We start from the raw sequence: 14,813 nt of genomic DNA, 5'->3' as shown, positions 1-14,813 counted from the left end.
GCCACTCCAGTGCTGTGTCGCGGTGGCCGAGGCCTCCACTCCTGAGCCTCTCTACTTGGCTCGGGGAGGACCCTGCTCACTGCACGTCCACATCTCAGGCAGACGCAGGCTTTCCTTCGCCCCAGCTGAGACCTCAGGCCACGGGAGGTCAAGGCCAGCACAGCAGAGACCTCACTCTTGGCAACGGTGTCAGGAATCAGGGGTCACGACCCCAGCCCCACAGGACAGGTTGGCCCCTCTGACCACTGGGGTTGGAGCAGCCACTTGGTCCCGCCCTTTTCCAGCCAGCCCTGAGCTCTGGACAGAGGTGCCCCCAGGGGACTGACGCCAACGTCCTCAGGGTCCAGGCTGACACCCTGTGAACTGCCCAGAGGGATGGGACCTCCCAGGCCACCCAAAGCCCAGTCGGCCATCTGGGCTTGTAGTCTGCGGCCCTGGGGCACTGAGGAACCCAAAACTGAATTTGAAGGAGAACACGAGTGACCCAGACACTTAGCGTCTGCCAACCAATCTGGCACTGCCCGTGTCCATTCAGGATGTTCACGGTGTGACCAGGGCCTCCATGCCGGCTGGGGGCCTGGCCTGGTCCCCTGCTATCCCTGGGCCTCAGGAGGACCCACCTAGCCCAAGGCTCCGGCTCACCCCACACCGCCCACACTGTCCACAGTGCCCGAGGCAGCTGACGGCTGCCCTCTACTTTGTCCTCATAGTAAACTGTCATCAGGTAAATCACCACCACCGGTAAGTCAAGAAATGCAGCCTTCTTATAAGTCATTACGTCAGCACTGACGTGACAACGCGGCCCCACGTTACCTGCTGGCTCACTACGTTGCTACGTGGCGATGTTGTGACTCCGGGCGCCCACGGCCAGCCCCTCCCTCATGTGATTTTTCCTGCTTATGCACCAGGATAATTTCCTGCTAAATAACCACGATTTTTCCTGCTTATGCACTGCGGAGAACTGCGATGTCTGTTTCGAGTCTAACTAGACACAATTTGTAACACACGTAACAACTACTTACAGAAATACCCAATGGCAAGGCTGGGAGCCGTGAAGCATGGGGAGCCTTTACTTCCTTGTTTAAACCAGCGACGCCTGATAAGGAGTCATGGGCTCCTTGGAGAGCCGGTGGCCAGTGGATGCAGGTGTGAGGACACAACGCGCTACCTGGGGCCGCGAGGAAAGCGTGAGCCAGAAGACAGGCTCCCACCTGGGTCTTCCAGTGATGACGGAAGGAGGCCACGCAGGCCAGTGCCTGCCCTCTGCCCGACGTCCTCCGTCCTGCTCCTCTCTGTCCAGAGCTCCCAGCGCTGCTGTCCCAACTCCAAGCCATCCGTGAAGGGCAGGGGAGGAGCCCCATCCGCTCGGGGAAGGTGGCATCTGGTCATCCTTCCCCGTGTCCCTTGCACTGGAGAGGAGAGCTTGGCCTGCTGGGGGCAGAATAGATGCTCAATAAATGGGGCACTCTGTCCAGTGACCCCGCACTAACTAATGGGCCTCCTTTCACTCTCAAAAGTGTCCCACTGGCCAATAAGTTACAAGCTCATCCTATCGATGAATCGTAAACGCTGTTGGATCTGACTGAGTGGCCATCGCCCCCGCCACCAGCACCGCCTCCTGGGCCCACAACAGGGCAGCATGTGGCACAGAAGACGAGCAGCAGCGTTTACACCAACAGCTGTGTTTCCACAGGAGGCTGCGGGCGGCCCTGCCATGGGGACCATACGTCTTCATCAGTTCACTCTAGTTATGTCACTTGTCACATATGCTACTTTTCTATCTCCACGCAACTCTCCACAAACAGCCAAACACATGTGAGAGTGCTCACCGCAGGGACCCAGCTGACCCCCTCTGCACCACTGTGGTTGGGTCGGCCGAGGGGAGGAGGTCTGCGCTCCCAAGGGCCCTGGGTGGGGGCGGGCACTCTGACAGCTGTCCAGGGTGACCTGTAATGCACCTTCGTCACCCACTGTACTTGGCCCTGGTCTCGGGCCTCTTCCTCCTCCTGGCCCCCCAAGTAGCCCACACTGTGGCCGGACGGCCCCTCTCCTGCACCCGCCCACGTGAGCTGCTCTTGGTGTTCTTTTTTTTTTAATTAAAGTTTATTGGGGTGACAATTATTAGTAAAGTTACATAGATTTCAGGTATATAATTCTGTAATACATCGTCTATAAATCCCATTGAGTGTTCACCACCCAGAGTCAGTTCTCCTTCCATCACCATATATTTGATCCCCGTTATCCTCATCTCCCTCCCCCCACCCCCTTATTCCCCTTACCCTCTGGTAACCACTAAACTATTGTCTGTGTCTATGAGTTCTTGTTTCTCATTTGTTTGTCTTGTTCTTTTGTTGTTTTTGGTTTATATACCACATATCAGTGAAATCATAGGGTTCCCTGCTTTTTCTGTCTGACTTATTTCACTTAGCATTATGCTCTCAAGATCCATCCATGTTGTCACAAATGCTCCTATATCATCTTTTCTTACCACCGAATAGTATTCCATTGTGTATATATACCACAACTTCTTTATCCATTCATCTATCGAAGGACATTTTGGTTGTTTCCATGTCTTGGCCACCGTAAACAAAGCTGCAATGAACATTGGAGCACACGTGTCTTTATGGATCAATGTTTCCAGATTTTTTGGGTAGATACCCAGGAGAGCGATTGCTGGGTCGTATGGTAATTCTATTCATAATTTTTTGAGGAACCTCCACACTGCCTTCCATAGCAGCTATACCAGTCTGCATTCCAACTCTTGGTGTTCTTTTGTCAGAGGTGGGACAGGTACTACAGGCCAGCCCGCCCACCCCCACACTCCCATGTGTGCCCCTCACTGCCAGTGGGGAGGTGGCCTGGCCTTGCGGGCACTGCCCCACACAGATGGCCCGGTTCACTCACAGCCAGGCCCCAGCACCAGCAGGGACTTGTCACACAGCCTCTCCCCTCCCGAGGGGCAGCTGGCAGGCCACCATGCTCTGTGTGGCCCACACATGGCCCAGAACAGGCTACTACAGTGTCCTGCTAACAGCCCAGCCTGGAGGACACCTGTCCTGCCAAACCAAGTGCCCAGGAACCAGTCAGTGTGGGAGAGAGACCGACCACTGGCCTCGCGCCCCTGGCCCTCCGCCCCGGGAGGCAGGGTGGCTGATACAGCGCCCGCCGTGGCCTGGCCCTCCCTGCACAGCAGCCAGGACGCCCTCTGGACGGCGTGACGCCCGGAGATGAGGCCCAGGCCTGAGTGTGGCCACGTCCTCAGCTCCCCACACTCACTCACCTCGATTTTCTCTTCTCGGCCGTGCACAGCACCCCTGCCTGTTCCTAGTGGGCTCTCAGGAAAATCATCAGCAAGAACAGCAGCTCCCTGCCCAGCTGGACCCTCCACACCGTGTCTGTGCCCCCAGCTGAAGGGGGTGCAGGAAAGACCAGTAGGTCCTCACCTATGGTGGAGACAGGACAGAGAGGAGACGCGGCCATGGGGGCAGCAGGTGGCCTGGAGTCATCCTGACACAGCTCCTGACCCTGGAGCTCGCCCATGCCCGGTGAGCAGAAGAACCCTGACTATGGACCTGCTAGCACCCCTCCCCACGGCCTCCCTCCCGGGGGGGCAGCACTTACGTCTCCCCTGGCTGCGTGCTTCTCTCTGTGGTCAGGTTGGCCTGAGCTTTCACCTCCAACACCAGCCTGGGGCTGGGGTTGCTAAGGGCAACCAGAGGGGCAGCCATTCCTGGGCCACTGTCCTGGGTGCAGGTGCAGACCCTCAGCTCAGGGTGGGGGTGGGATGCTGGGGCCAGAGCCCTGGGGCGTGGGTGGAGCCGGGAGGCCTTGGGGCAAAGGAGGAGAGGAGGACGCGCTCCTCTCCCTGAGGACCGCTGCAGCCCAGGCCCCTATGGCAACGGCTCAGACACAGGCACATCAAGGGTGTCTGGGCTCCATGGCTTCATTCCCTTCTGAGGATTTCCACCCTCAGTTTCTTGTCTCTGTTGTGCCTTCTTTGGGGTATTTCCAGAATTTTTTAAGTCAATCAGTCTAAGAACACTTCTACCTTAATTTTAAGCAGCATGCAGATTCCAACCTGCTAATTTGACCCTGAGGACATTTGGGAAGGTCAGAATGATCAGGCAGGCGGTCGGCGGGCAGTGATCCCACGTCTGCTCCTGCCCTCTAGCTGAGGGCGGCCTGGAAGCAGGGGGCTGTATGGATGGCGGCCGCAGGGCAGTTCTACCCACTGTGGCATCTCAAGGCTCTCACGGACAGGTGACTCGAGAACGAAAAAGCTGGAGTTGGAGTGGGGGGGAAATACCCCCGATAAACATTGGACCTCGAGGAGGGAAGTTTGTTCTCAGCTTAGAAACAGCAAAAGAAAGACCCAGAGCTACAGAAAGGAGAAACCCATCAACTAAACGTGGTGCGACAGTCACCCTCCCTCCTGGACATGCTGCTGGGGTGGACCCGGTGGGATGCCCCCCCCCACCTGCCAAGAGTAGGAGGGGCGTCTGGGCAACATTCCTGGGAACGTAGTTTGACAACATAAATCAAACGCGTTTATAGGCCCATTAATCCACTTTTTAAATAAATAATTCAAACTACAGGGGGACAACCCTTGGGCTCAAAGGTGGAAACTGCAGTATTATTTGTAAAATGAAAATTCAGAAATGGCTTCAGCGCCCTGCACCAAGGAAATACATAAATTACTGCATGTACATGGACTGGAAGATATTAGCGTGGACATGCTCATGACCAAATGTTCAATTTAAAATTACAGAATGTCTTTAGAATACAATCAAGTCTGTGTTTTTAAAAATGTTCCTCAAGGAAAATATCAGCATGAAAGAGACCAAATTATAACAGAAGTCATGTTTGGTTGATGGCACTAAACATGACTTTAAAACCCCTTTCCAATTTTAAGTATTTTCCTAACTCTAAAATAAGCACGCATCACTTATATACTATAATAATGTATTACACATGTTTTTAACTGAGGCCTGAAAAATCCTGTAGATTGATAAGTATGAGAATGAGGGCTTTTCCTTATTCGGGCAGGTTTGAAACGTCACACAGAGCTGCCACCTGCTCCCCACCTGTGCTCTGGGCACTGCTGTCCTCCAACATTCGATTATGCTTCTTCAACCCGTGAAATCAAATTCCCTCGCAGCGAGTATAAATTACGGGACGTGACAGTCCCCGCCGGCCTGGGTGCAGAGTTTTCCATTGCGTCTGTAAATGGGGACCCTGTGGCATGTCGCCAAGACACTCTGGAAGGAGCAAGAGCTTTGATGACATTTTCACCTCCAGCGAATGGATCTCTGCCTGCTCAGAATGGGATGTACCCCGGTCCCGGCAATCTGTGACACACTCATGTCAGAAGTAGGTGTCAGCTCTCATTACTCAGAGGATAAATCCCACTTATGGGGCCCTGCATAGCCCGCCGACCCTGACACCCCATTTCAGACTCAGCCGGCCTTGCTGCCTCGGCCTCCAGGCTCTGAGACGCCCCCAGCGATGCTGTCGGGTTCCCGTTGGGGAGGAGGACACTACACGTACAGCGGCCGGAGATGTGGGGCGTCGGGGGACAGAATGCCCTGTGTTGGGAAAAGTCGTGGAAGCCACAGCTGTGGACTCGCGCACTGTGAGCATCTGTGTTCATGCCCAGAAGCGGTTCCTTTTCAGAGGATTCTGGTGTCTCACAGTGTGACCACAGGGCCATAAAATAAGGAGCACACACAGGCAGGGGCCGCTGCGCACCGGAGGCCGTGTCGGGATTCGGACTCTGTGGGCAGAACAACGTCAGGGGGGCGGCTGTGTGTGCGCCCAGGCCAGGGCCGGCCTCTGGGTCAGGCCGCGGCCCCTGAGCCCTCCGACTGTGAGGGGGCCTGTTGGACACTTCCCGCCGTAGTCACACAACCCTCCCCCACATTTCCCAGCGATTCATTCCAACCAGAGCCCACTGCCCCCAGTACCCAGGGAGGGACCCAAAAACAGTACCAAAATCCAAGCAGCCTCGTGGCCATCCTCCCGGTCAGCGAGGCGGGCCAGACTGGGCTGGTGCGCCCTGCACTGGGGACCCAGGGCCCTGGGAACCCCGCCTCTCCATCCTGCCTCTCCAGCTCTTCTGCTGTCCCCTCGAGGCGGCTCTGAAGCCACCGCCGGAGTCTGGCAACAGGCGATTGTTTGACTCATGCTCGCGTGCCCTGAGGAGGAGCCGCGAGGCGGGAAGGGACATTGGGCCTGGGAGCAGAGCGTCTATGCAGGTGGCTCGGGCACCGGAGCAACTGGGGACCAGGCCCCGGGGCGGGCAGGGGCCCTGGCACAGGCTGCGGTGCCGGCTGGTGTCCCCTCCGCAGGAACGAATGGAAGATGCCTGGGTCCCCAGGAGGCGGAGCCGGGGAGCAGGCGGCGTGACACCGTGACACCGTGACACCGTGACACTGTGGAGCGTGGACCCAAAGCTTGGCTCTGCTGGGGGCAACCACCGTCACGGCCTGAGACTCAGCATCTGCTGCCACGAAAGAGGAACAGGGACGCCTTCGTCCCAACACGACTCCTCTTAATGTCACGAGTAGAAATCACGTACAGATGAAGAAACAAGCTCAGATCATTGAAGGAACACCTAGGCTGTTCCCATGTGTCTTTAATCAAATGACAGATTTGGAGCAGAAGGTTTCCGTCTCAGCCCAGGGCTCCCTCGGTCCCCGAAGCACCAACGCGCTCTCGGGCACGCGCTCGTGGGCTGAGCGGGTCGGTTAATCAGTGGCTGTTTCAAATATGCCTCACACACATCCCCACGCACTTTCCTTTGTGGCCCTAACGCATCTGGAAACGTTATTACCACTGGTATGAAGATTAAAGACGTGACCACACATGTGGATGACCTGCGAGTCTGGCCATTTGCTGTCCGGTGCCAGATCCATGTCCCCGAGGAGCGGCCCAGACCCAGGCAGACTTGGGTGTTGAGGGTTGAAGAGATGCCTGTTCCCACGAGACACTTAGGCTTTGGGCAGGAAGATGCCTGTTTCCTGGTTTCAGATGGGCTGTGTGTCCAGTGCCCTTGTGACTTGGGTGAGTCTTGCCCCCTGAATGTCCCGTGCCTCGTGTACAGATGGTAACGAAGGCAGAAAGTGTTTTCAATGAATGAAAGTGAAAATACAACACATCGAAATTCACAGGATGCAGCTAGAGCTCTCCTTTAGAGGAGCGTGCATAGCACTGAAAACTGACATTAGAAAGCATAGAACCCTGCAAAAGCCTGGCCTCAGCTTTCACCCTAAGAAAGGGGAAAAAAAGACAAGCATATTGAATTAAAAGTACACCGTGGAAAAGAATAAAGATCAGAGAGGAAATCAATGAAATGGAAAAAGGAAAAATAGAGGAAATCAATAAAATCCAGAGCTGGTTTTGCATTTGGCAGTGATTTCCCAGATATGACATCAAAAACATCCCCCTCTATCCTCAGAGAAACTTCAGAGAGAAATACAGATCAGGAGATTCCCGTGGGCAACGCGCTCAGGGCCCTGCAGGCTGAGTTGCAGCGGGAGAGAAAGAGCTGGGTCCCAGCTCTTCTGAGCGTGGAGCAGGAGGGGCCGGGGCTTCGGGGCGCGCCTGCTGCGGAAGGCGCTGGGCGAAGGGCGGCCCACACTGCCCTGCCAGCGGCTGCTCTCCCTCCCCGCCTGCTGGTGCTCACAGCCCTGGGCTGGGACACAGAGACTGAGCGCCCACAGAGGTCCCAGGGTGCTCAAGGAAGAGGCAGCCTGGACCCACGTCACTTTACGTTCCCAGGCGGTTCAGTAGTCCTCCATTTCAGATTTCTGGTCTTACCAAAGAATTCTATGTAAAGGGAAGGATGTATCAAGAGACATCAGCACACAGAACCCCAGAATGCCCGTCACACTCTCCATCCGAGGGGCCAGGAGCAGAGGATAACTGTGCCCACCACGCCCATACAGTGTCCTCGAGCCGCGGGCCTCACCACGCTCCCAGTGTCAGGCCCCAGCTCTGCGCAGCAACAGGTCTGAACCTGCGGACAGGTCCCTGAGCTCTGTCAAGCCTTGGGGACGAATCCCTGGGTCACCCTTGGTCCCTGGAAGATTTGTTTCACCCACTGCCCTTGCTCCTCTGCACTTCTCTTATTTTGAACTGCACGTGCCTCTGGTTAGAGAGACAGCAGAGAGAGGCCTGTGCTCCCAGCTGGGCACCTGGTGACACCCCCAGGTGCAACCCCCACACTGCTCTCTGCCACCCTTTGTCCAGCGCCCAGGAGCCTGGCTTCAAGGGGGTGGGTCCTCGTTCCCTGGACGGTCCCCAGGGGCATCCAGGCCCAGGGAAGAGGTGGCCACATGGAACGTGGAGGCTGAAGGGGCCTGGCAGCCACGTGTGGCCAGAGCCAGGAAGATGGGGGGCCTGGGAGGAGAAGAGACCCCACTTCCGGAGGGAGGGGCCCCATGTTGGCCACCTGCATGGACTCATGACCAGCCCCCGACAGACCAGGGCTCCTGGTGGATGCCAGGGTGGGTGGGACATAATGTCACTGAGGCCCAGCTGCACGCACTGACATGTTCACATGTACACATGTGCGTTACACACAGGCACACGTATGCACACACGTTACACATGCAGATACACACATGCGCATGCTGCCACATAAACATGCATGCACACAGACTGGAATTCACACACTGGGAGACGTGTAAACAGATATGCCAACATACAACACACATATGTGTGATATGACATGCACATATACACACATGTTCCCACAAAGACACCAGCACACACATGTACATGACACATGTGTACGTGTGTGTCCACACACGAGTCGGCAGCCCCCAGGACAGAGTCCCACACTCGCTGGCACCCCTGTGCCCACGGAGCTGCTGCCCTCTGGCCATCAGACACCACCCACGTCTTTTGCTTTTCTTAGCACTGGGGCAAAGCTGCCAGGCACAGGAGCGCCCCACCCAGACCCAGGCAGACCTGCCCTGACGTCCAGCTGTCTTTACATCCCGACTGCACTCTGGGCACTGGAACTGCCAGCCTCTGTGTGTCTCTTATGCCAAAGCATGGGCCTGCCTCCTCCTGGCCTGGGCCTGCCAGCCTGGCAATTTGATTAGAAGATGGAATAGGGCTGCAGTGACTGAGTGTGTAATTTATTTAAATGGAACAAAATGTGACACGCTGTCGCTGGGACCCAGGCCTATACCTGGAGGACCTCATTTGACACAAATTGAGATTTCAAGGTTTACAGATATTGCAAATGAAAACTCCCCGTAGGGTGTCAATAAGACTTCACCGGTTCCTTTCATTTGATTTGAATTAATCACAAGATAGGAAAAAAACGGGTTCTGTATTTTGAGGACTTTTTAAATAAAATCATTCTAAAGAGCATACAATTTTTCCAGAGATATAATTAAATTTCCAAACTGCAGTTTCCGGCCCCCGGCCCTCACAGTCAGCCCACGAAGGGACTCTTGCTGGTCCCCAGGCACCAGAGCTCCCACTCGGCTCTGAGCCTGTCAGGTCTGCACCCACCAGCCAAGTGCCCCAGGGGACCCCCGGCCCAGCAGTGAGCGTAAGCCAGGAGCCCAGCGCTGTGACACCCCACAGCCAGAAACCCCTTCCCTTTCCTCTCGTTCCTCCTTCCGGAACTGTAAACATATTCTGGTGGGACCTGGTTCCTCTCCTTCCTACTAGCTGTGACGACATAACTACCGTCCCAAACTCAGTGTCTTGAAACGACAAACATGCATAACTTCTCACAAGTGTCTGGGTCAGCAGAGTTCGCTCAGTGTTCTGAAGTCACGTGGGAGCTGGGGGCCCCAGTTCAGCTGACCTTAGCTGGGCTGACTCCCATGTGTGGGAGCCGGCTGGCTGAAGGCTGGTGTAGGATGGCCTTGACTGGGACAACTTGACTGTCCCCTGCTTGCTCGCTCACCCTCCAGCAGGCACGGCAGGGGTCGGGGACAGAAGTGTGCATGGCCCCTGGAGGCCTGGCCTTGCCACCGCACTGCCATCTGCTGGCCAAAGCAGGTCACAGGTCTGGCGCAGACTAAAGAGGGGGAAATAGACCATGGCTTCCCGGGGCAGCTGCAAAGTGAGCGCACACAGAGTGTGGGTCCTGGGAGCCCTTTCCTCGGGGTCATCGATGCACCCTGTCCCCACGGCGTGCGGCTTGGTTCCTGCAACGTCAGAACTGCCCCCCACCCCTCGGCCCTGCTCGCAGGCCCCCTCGCCCCCAGACCACATGTGGGACTCGAGCTGCTATGTACAGGCGTCCATCTGCCCAGCCCTCCATCCCTGAGGCCAGCTGTCACCTGCAGCCACGTGGACTGGCTAGTCACGTGCCCATGCCGGGGGAAGCTGGCTGTTGTAAGTATTTCAAGGAAGAATTCATGGATAGAAAGAGCCTGCTGGAGAACCAACCCTGAGTCTACTCCCATCTGCCCCTAAATATTCCGTTTGCATGAAGTGAGGGCTAATGCTCTTAGCCACCGGACCTGACACCTGTCCCCATGGAGGATGGCTGATGCTCCACAGGGACATCCGTTGAGGCCCCGAAACCAGGTCTTGGTACAGCAGAGGACAGACAAGTGGTGCTCAGTGACCCACTGAGGCAGGCGGGCCTCGGTCTTCTTTCCGGAGCGTTTTGGTCCTTCGGTGTCCTACGAGTCATTACTGCAGACGCGTTTCACCCAAGGACCCATGTGCTAAGTAACCCATGATGTTTATCTCGGCTTCACAGCCGATGGCTTTTACACTAAATGCCAGCAAAGACTTTTAATGTGTGTGTTTAACACTGAGCTTGAAAACAAAAACAAAAAGAAAACATTTTAGTGAGAGCCGCACATGGAGAGGCTCTCAGTCAGGTATTTCCCAGGAAAGAGGCGTGAAGGGCCTGCGGTTTTTCCCATTTGAAGAATAGGACTGAGGTAGGGAGCCTAGTGGGTGAATTACGGGAACACCTTCGCATACGGTGACAAGAGCACGTCAACGCTTCATTGGTGATCATGTGACTTCCAGGGGTCACACACAGCTGAGCACCGAGCCACAGGATCCCAGGTCCAGGGAACGTCCACCTCTGACTCTCGCTGGGGGTGTGAGCGTTCTAGGGGCTCAGCCTCAGGTGGCCCCTGCTGCCACCAAGGGCAGATGAGGTGGCAAGTCTTTCCTGGTGCCCTAAGCAAGATGCGAAACCCTGGCTGGGCATGGGCAGGCGGGACAAGAACCCCAGGCACAAGTTCTCCCCTTGGGCAGACGTGAGGGTCCCTACCAGCCCCATCAACCCACTCATCCAGACCTGCACTTGCCGGGTAGGAAGCAAGAGCATGCCAAGAAGAGAGGTGGCCATGCAGACGCCGCGGGGACGGTCCCTCTGGGGGGCTCCAAAAGACGACTGTGGTGTGAACGGGAAGAGAGGATGAAGAGACAGACACGGCACAGCTAAAAATGCTGTTTAAATGGTCCGTCTGGCTCGTGTGGTTACAGAGGCAGAGAAGTCCTGAGATCTGCCATCTGCAACCTGCAGACCCAGCGGAGCCAGTGGGTCCAAGTCCAAAGCCAGGAGAGGCCCATGTCCCAGCTCAGAGACAGCCAGGCAGAGAGGGCGAGTCCCCTACTCAGCCCTCTGGGCTGTTCAGGCCTCGCAGGATCGGATGAGCCCCCCCACACTGAGGAATCCTCGGCATTGCTCAGCCTTCTGATTCGAATGTTAGTCTCACTCAGAAATATGGTTTCACCAGAGAGCTGGGTGCCCAAGGCCCAGTCAAGCTGGCGTAAAATCGACGATCACACTGACAGATGCGCAGCCCCCAGGGATTAGTGGAGCCCGGGCCTTCACCTGATGCCATCTACTAGACACAGCTGCCTGCCAGATCCCCAAAGCCAGGCCTGTGTCACCCCTTCTCCTCTGTCTTGCTCCCGACAGCAGGGGACGGACTGAGGGCTGAGCACGCCATGTTTAGCCGGGATGTGAGGAGACCAGAGGGGTCAGCATGAGTAGATCCCGCCCCGGATACGGTGGCAGGACACTGACCCCATTGTCACACCTTTCTCACGTCTGCAGATTCTTCCCCTTAGACCAGCAGTTTTCAGTGTGGCCCACTGAGGCTCAGTGGCCCAACCCCTGGGGTCAAAACCATTTCCACAACAATATCAAGATGTGCTTTGCTCTTTTTCACAACGGCCATGGGACTGCCTGTCCTGAGGGCAGATGGAGACAGCAGCACCAACGCCACCACACATCCAGGTTAGAAAAGATGCCACGTTCACTTAGGAGTTTTTGATGAGCATAAAAATGATAACTACCCTTGGGCGTGCCTCTGTGTGACGTGAGAGGCAGCCAGCAGGGCCCCTGCTGCCCACGGAAGACCCACGGCCAGCCCAGGAAAAGCATTCGTCTATTGAGTCGCCAACCAAACTAGCCACCTCTGTGTCAGAACACCGCTGTACCCGAAACATGATGGCCAAGCCCGATTATTCAGATCTGGGTAACTGGCAGACATTTTCTCAAAAATGGTAAAGTGAGCCTGTCACTCCAAGGTCAACTGCTGACACATTTGTTGTCAGTGATAAAACCTGAGCTTTGAAGCAAAAGTTAGGATTCTGGAAAACTGGCCTCCTCCCCTGGGAGCCGGACAGCTTCTCAGTATTCAGACCTTTCTGATGAAGTAGGTGGATGTAAATGAATGTGGCTTTTCCAGACTGTCTGACGAAACGTGTCAGCATTTGGAAGGCCAAGGTGACTCAGCGGACGGATGTATTTCAAACAGCCAGTACCTGAAGCTCCCTCCAGATGGTGCTGGGTAAGCGAACCACCAGTGCACAGGGGGTCTCCATGTGCTTTCAGCTTCACACACAGCTGACCTTCAAGAGACCACCAAACCATCTGTAATTATCTCAAAAGCGCATTTCATTGTCCTGTTCTACTACGCATTCTGAGTGACGTCCGCTTTTCTTCATACACTTCGATCCAAGCAGCGTGTCCTGGGAAACTGACGTCAGAAGCAGACGTGAGACTCCAGCTGCAAAGAGGTTTGCAAACATGTGAAATAACACCACTTTTCTCACTCATTATTTATTTTATTTTTTGGAAAATAGAGTTAGTTTCATAAAAATATGTCATCTGTGTTAAAATGCAATGGATTTACAATTATTTTGGAATGAATTTATAAATATTTTTTAAACTTCTCAGTTTTAATTTCTAATATGGTAAATATCGATAGACATAAGCCACATACACAAAAGCTCTTTAGGGTCCTCAATAATTTTTAAGAGTGTGAAAGGGCCTCAAGTCCAAAAACAAACCAAGAAAACGGCTGCTTAGTGCGGGTGGGCCACCCCTCCCACCTGGGCCAGGGCTGGGACCCCACATAAATTTTCTACTGCTGGGCCAGATAACCTCTATTACTGGATGTCAGTGCCAGTGTCACTTTTATTATAGAAATGGCCTTACCAGACAGAGCAAACACTTGTCAGAGCCCTTTGAGGCTTCACTCTCCTGCACGTGGGCTGGAAGTGCTCCGGTGCTTGGGGTCACTGGCTAGAAAGAAGGTTCCAGAAGGGCGAGAACACACAGCGGCCCCTTCTTCCTATTGTCCATCACCTTCTCGAGCCGGCAGCCCAGATGCCATGCTCGAGAACTTGCCTGCCAACCAGTGGCTCTGGGTGCTTTTCAACCTGACCTTCATATTGTACAATTCATTGTGATGTTAGGAAATGAAATCTGAGCATCAGCGTCAACCTGTGGACACCTGTCACATCATTGTGTTAGGGTCGATGAGGCAAGCATGGCGAGAGACAGTCCCTGCCTCCCAGGGCAGCTGGGAGTGAACCCACCCACAACGAGGGGTCTGTGAATGGAAGCAATCTGGTTTGGATTTTAGCAACCTGGGCATGAATACAGCAGTAAGGAGCGTGCTCTAAGGACCAGGTGCTCTGGAAGCTTCTGAAAAGGGCAGACTGGGCTGGGTAAAGTCCAGGCAGGGAAATGCCTGGGCTGGGTGGGGGGGTTGTGTGCAGAGCTGGGGATCCTAGGGGAGCAGAGCCGGGAGAGCAGAGGCTGTCAGGCGGCCACAAAGGGCTGGTACAGAGGCACCTTGCTGGAAGTGGCCGGAGAGGAACGTCAAGGGCACATTCGTTCTGAGATTGGCTGGGTGGTGGGCACATGTGTATGTCCAGCAGGTTTTCTGATGACTCCGTGGGACTTCAGGTCACGCTGGTTCTGCTTCTGTTCCTTACGGTGTACTGGTTGGGGCCTGGGTCCCAAGGCCAGATCGCCTAAGTTGGAAAGAAGTGACAGTGTCCTCAGTTCATAGGTTGTGGTGACAATGAAGTAAGAAAAGGTGTGGGAAGCACTTAGCCCACCGTCTGCACAAAGCTGGTGCTCAGTAAGTCTGCACGAGAGCCGCTGCACGAGAGTGGGGGGGCAGCTTCCTTCCGCTCTCCTGGCCAGCGGAGCCCCGCTGACGAGACATGTTTGCTGCATACACCCTCTGTCGAATTAAAGAAGCGTCCTCTGTGCTTATCATGCAAATTGATTGTCATCAGGGATGGAACTTAAACTTTTATTGAATCATTTATGAACCTCTGCTTCTATGTTTTCATGTAATGTGCTATATAAATATTGATTTACTAGCATTAAATAACACCCTGCCAGCTTGGATCTACGCTGCACCCTCTGGGCCAGGGTCACCCCTCACCCTGTCTGGTGGGACGCTCTACTTTCCTGCAGGCCGCCCCCGAGGAGAGGACTGACCCTGCCCTCCCCGCTGCTGATGTCATTGCAAAAGCCAAGTCTAGTGACTCGTTGAGGAACCCAC

Source organism: Rhinolophus hipposideros, assembly GCF_964194185.1.
Source record: "Rhinolophus hipposideros genome assembly, chromosome: 9".
Lineage (NCBI taxonomy): Eukaryota > Metazoa > Chordata > Mammalia > Chiroptera > Rhinolophidae > Rhinolophus > Rhinolophus hipposideros.
The sequence above is the reverse complement of the archived record's forward strand: the minus strand, read 5'-3'. Positions refer to the sequence as shown.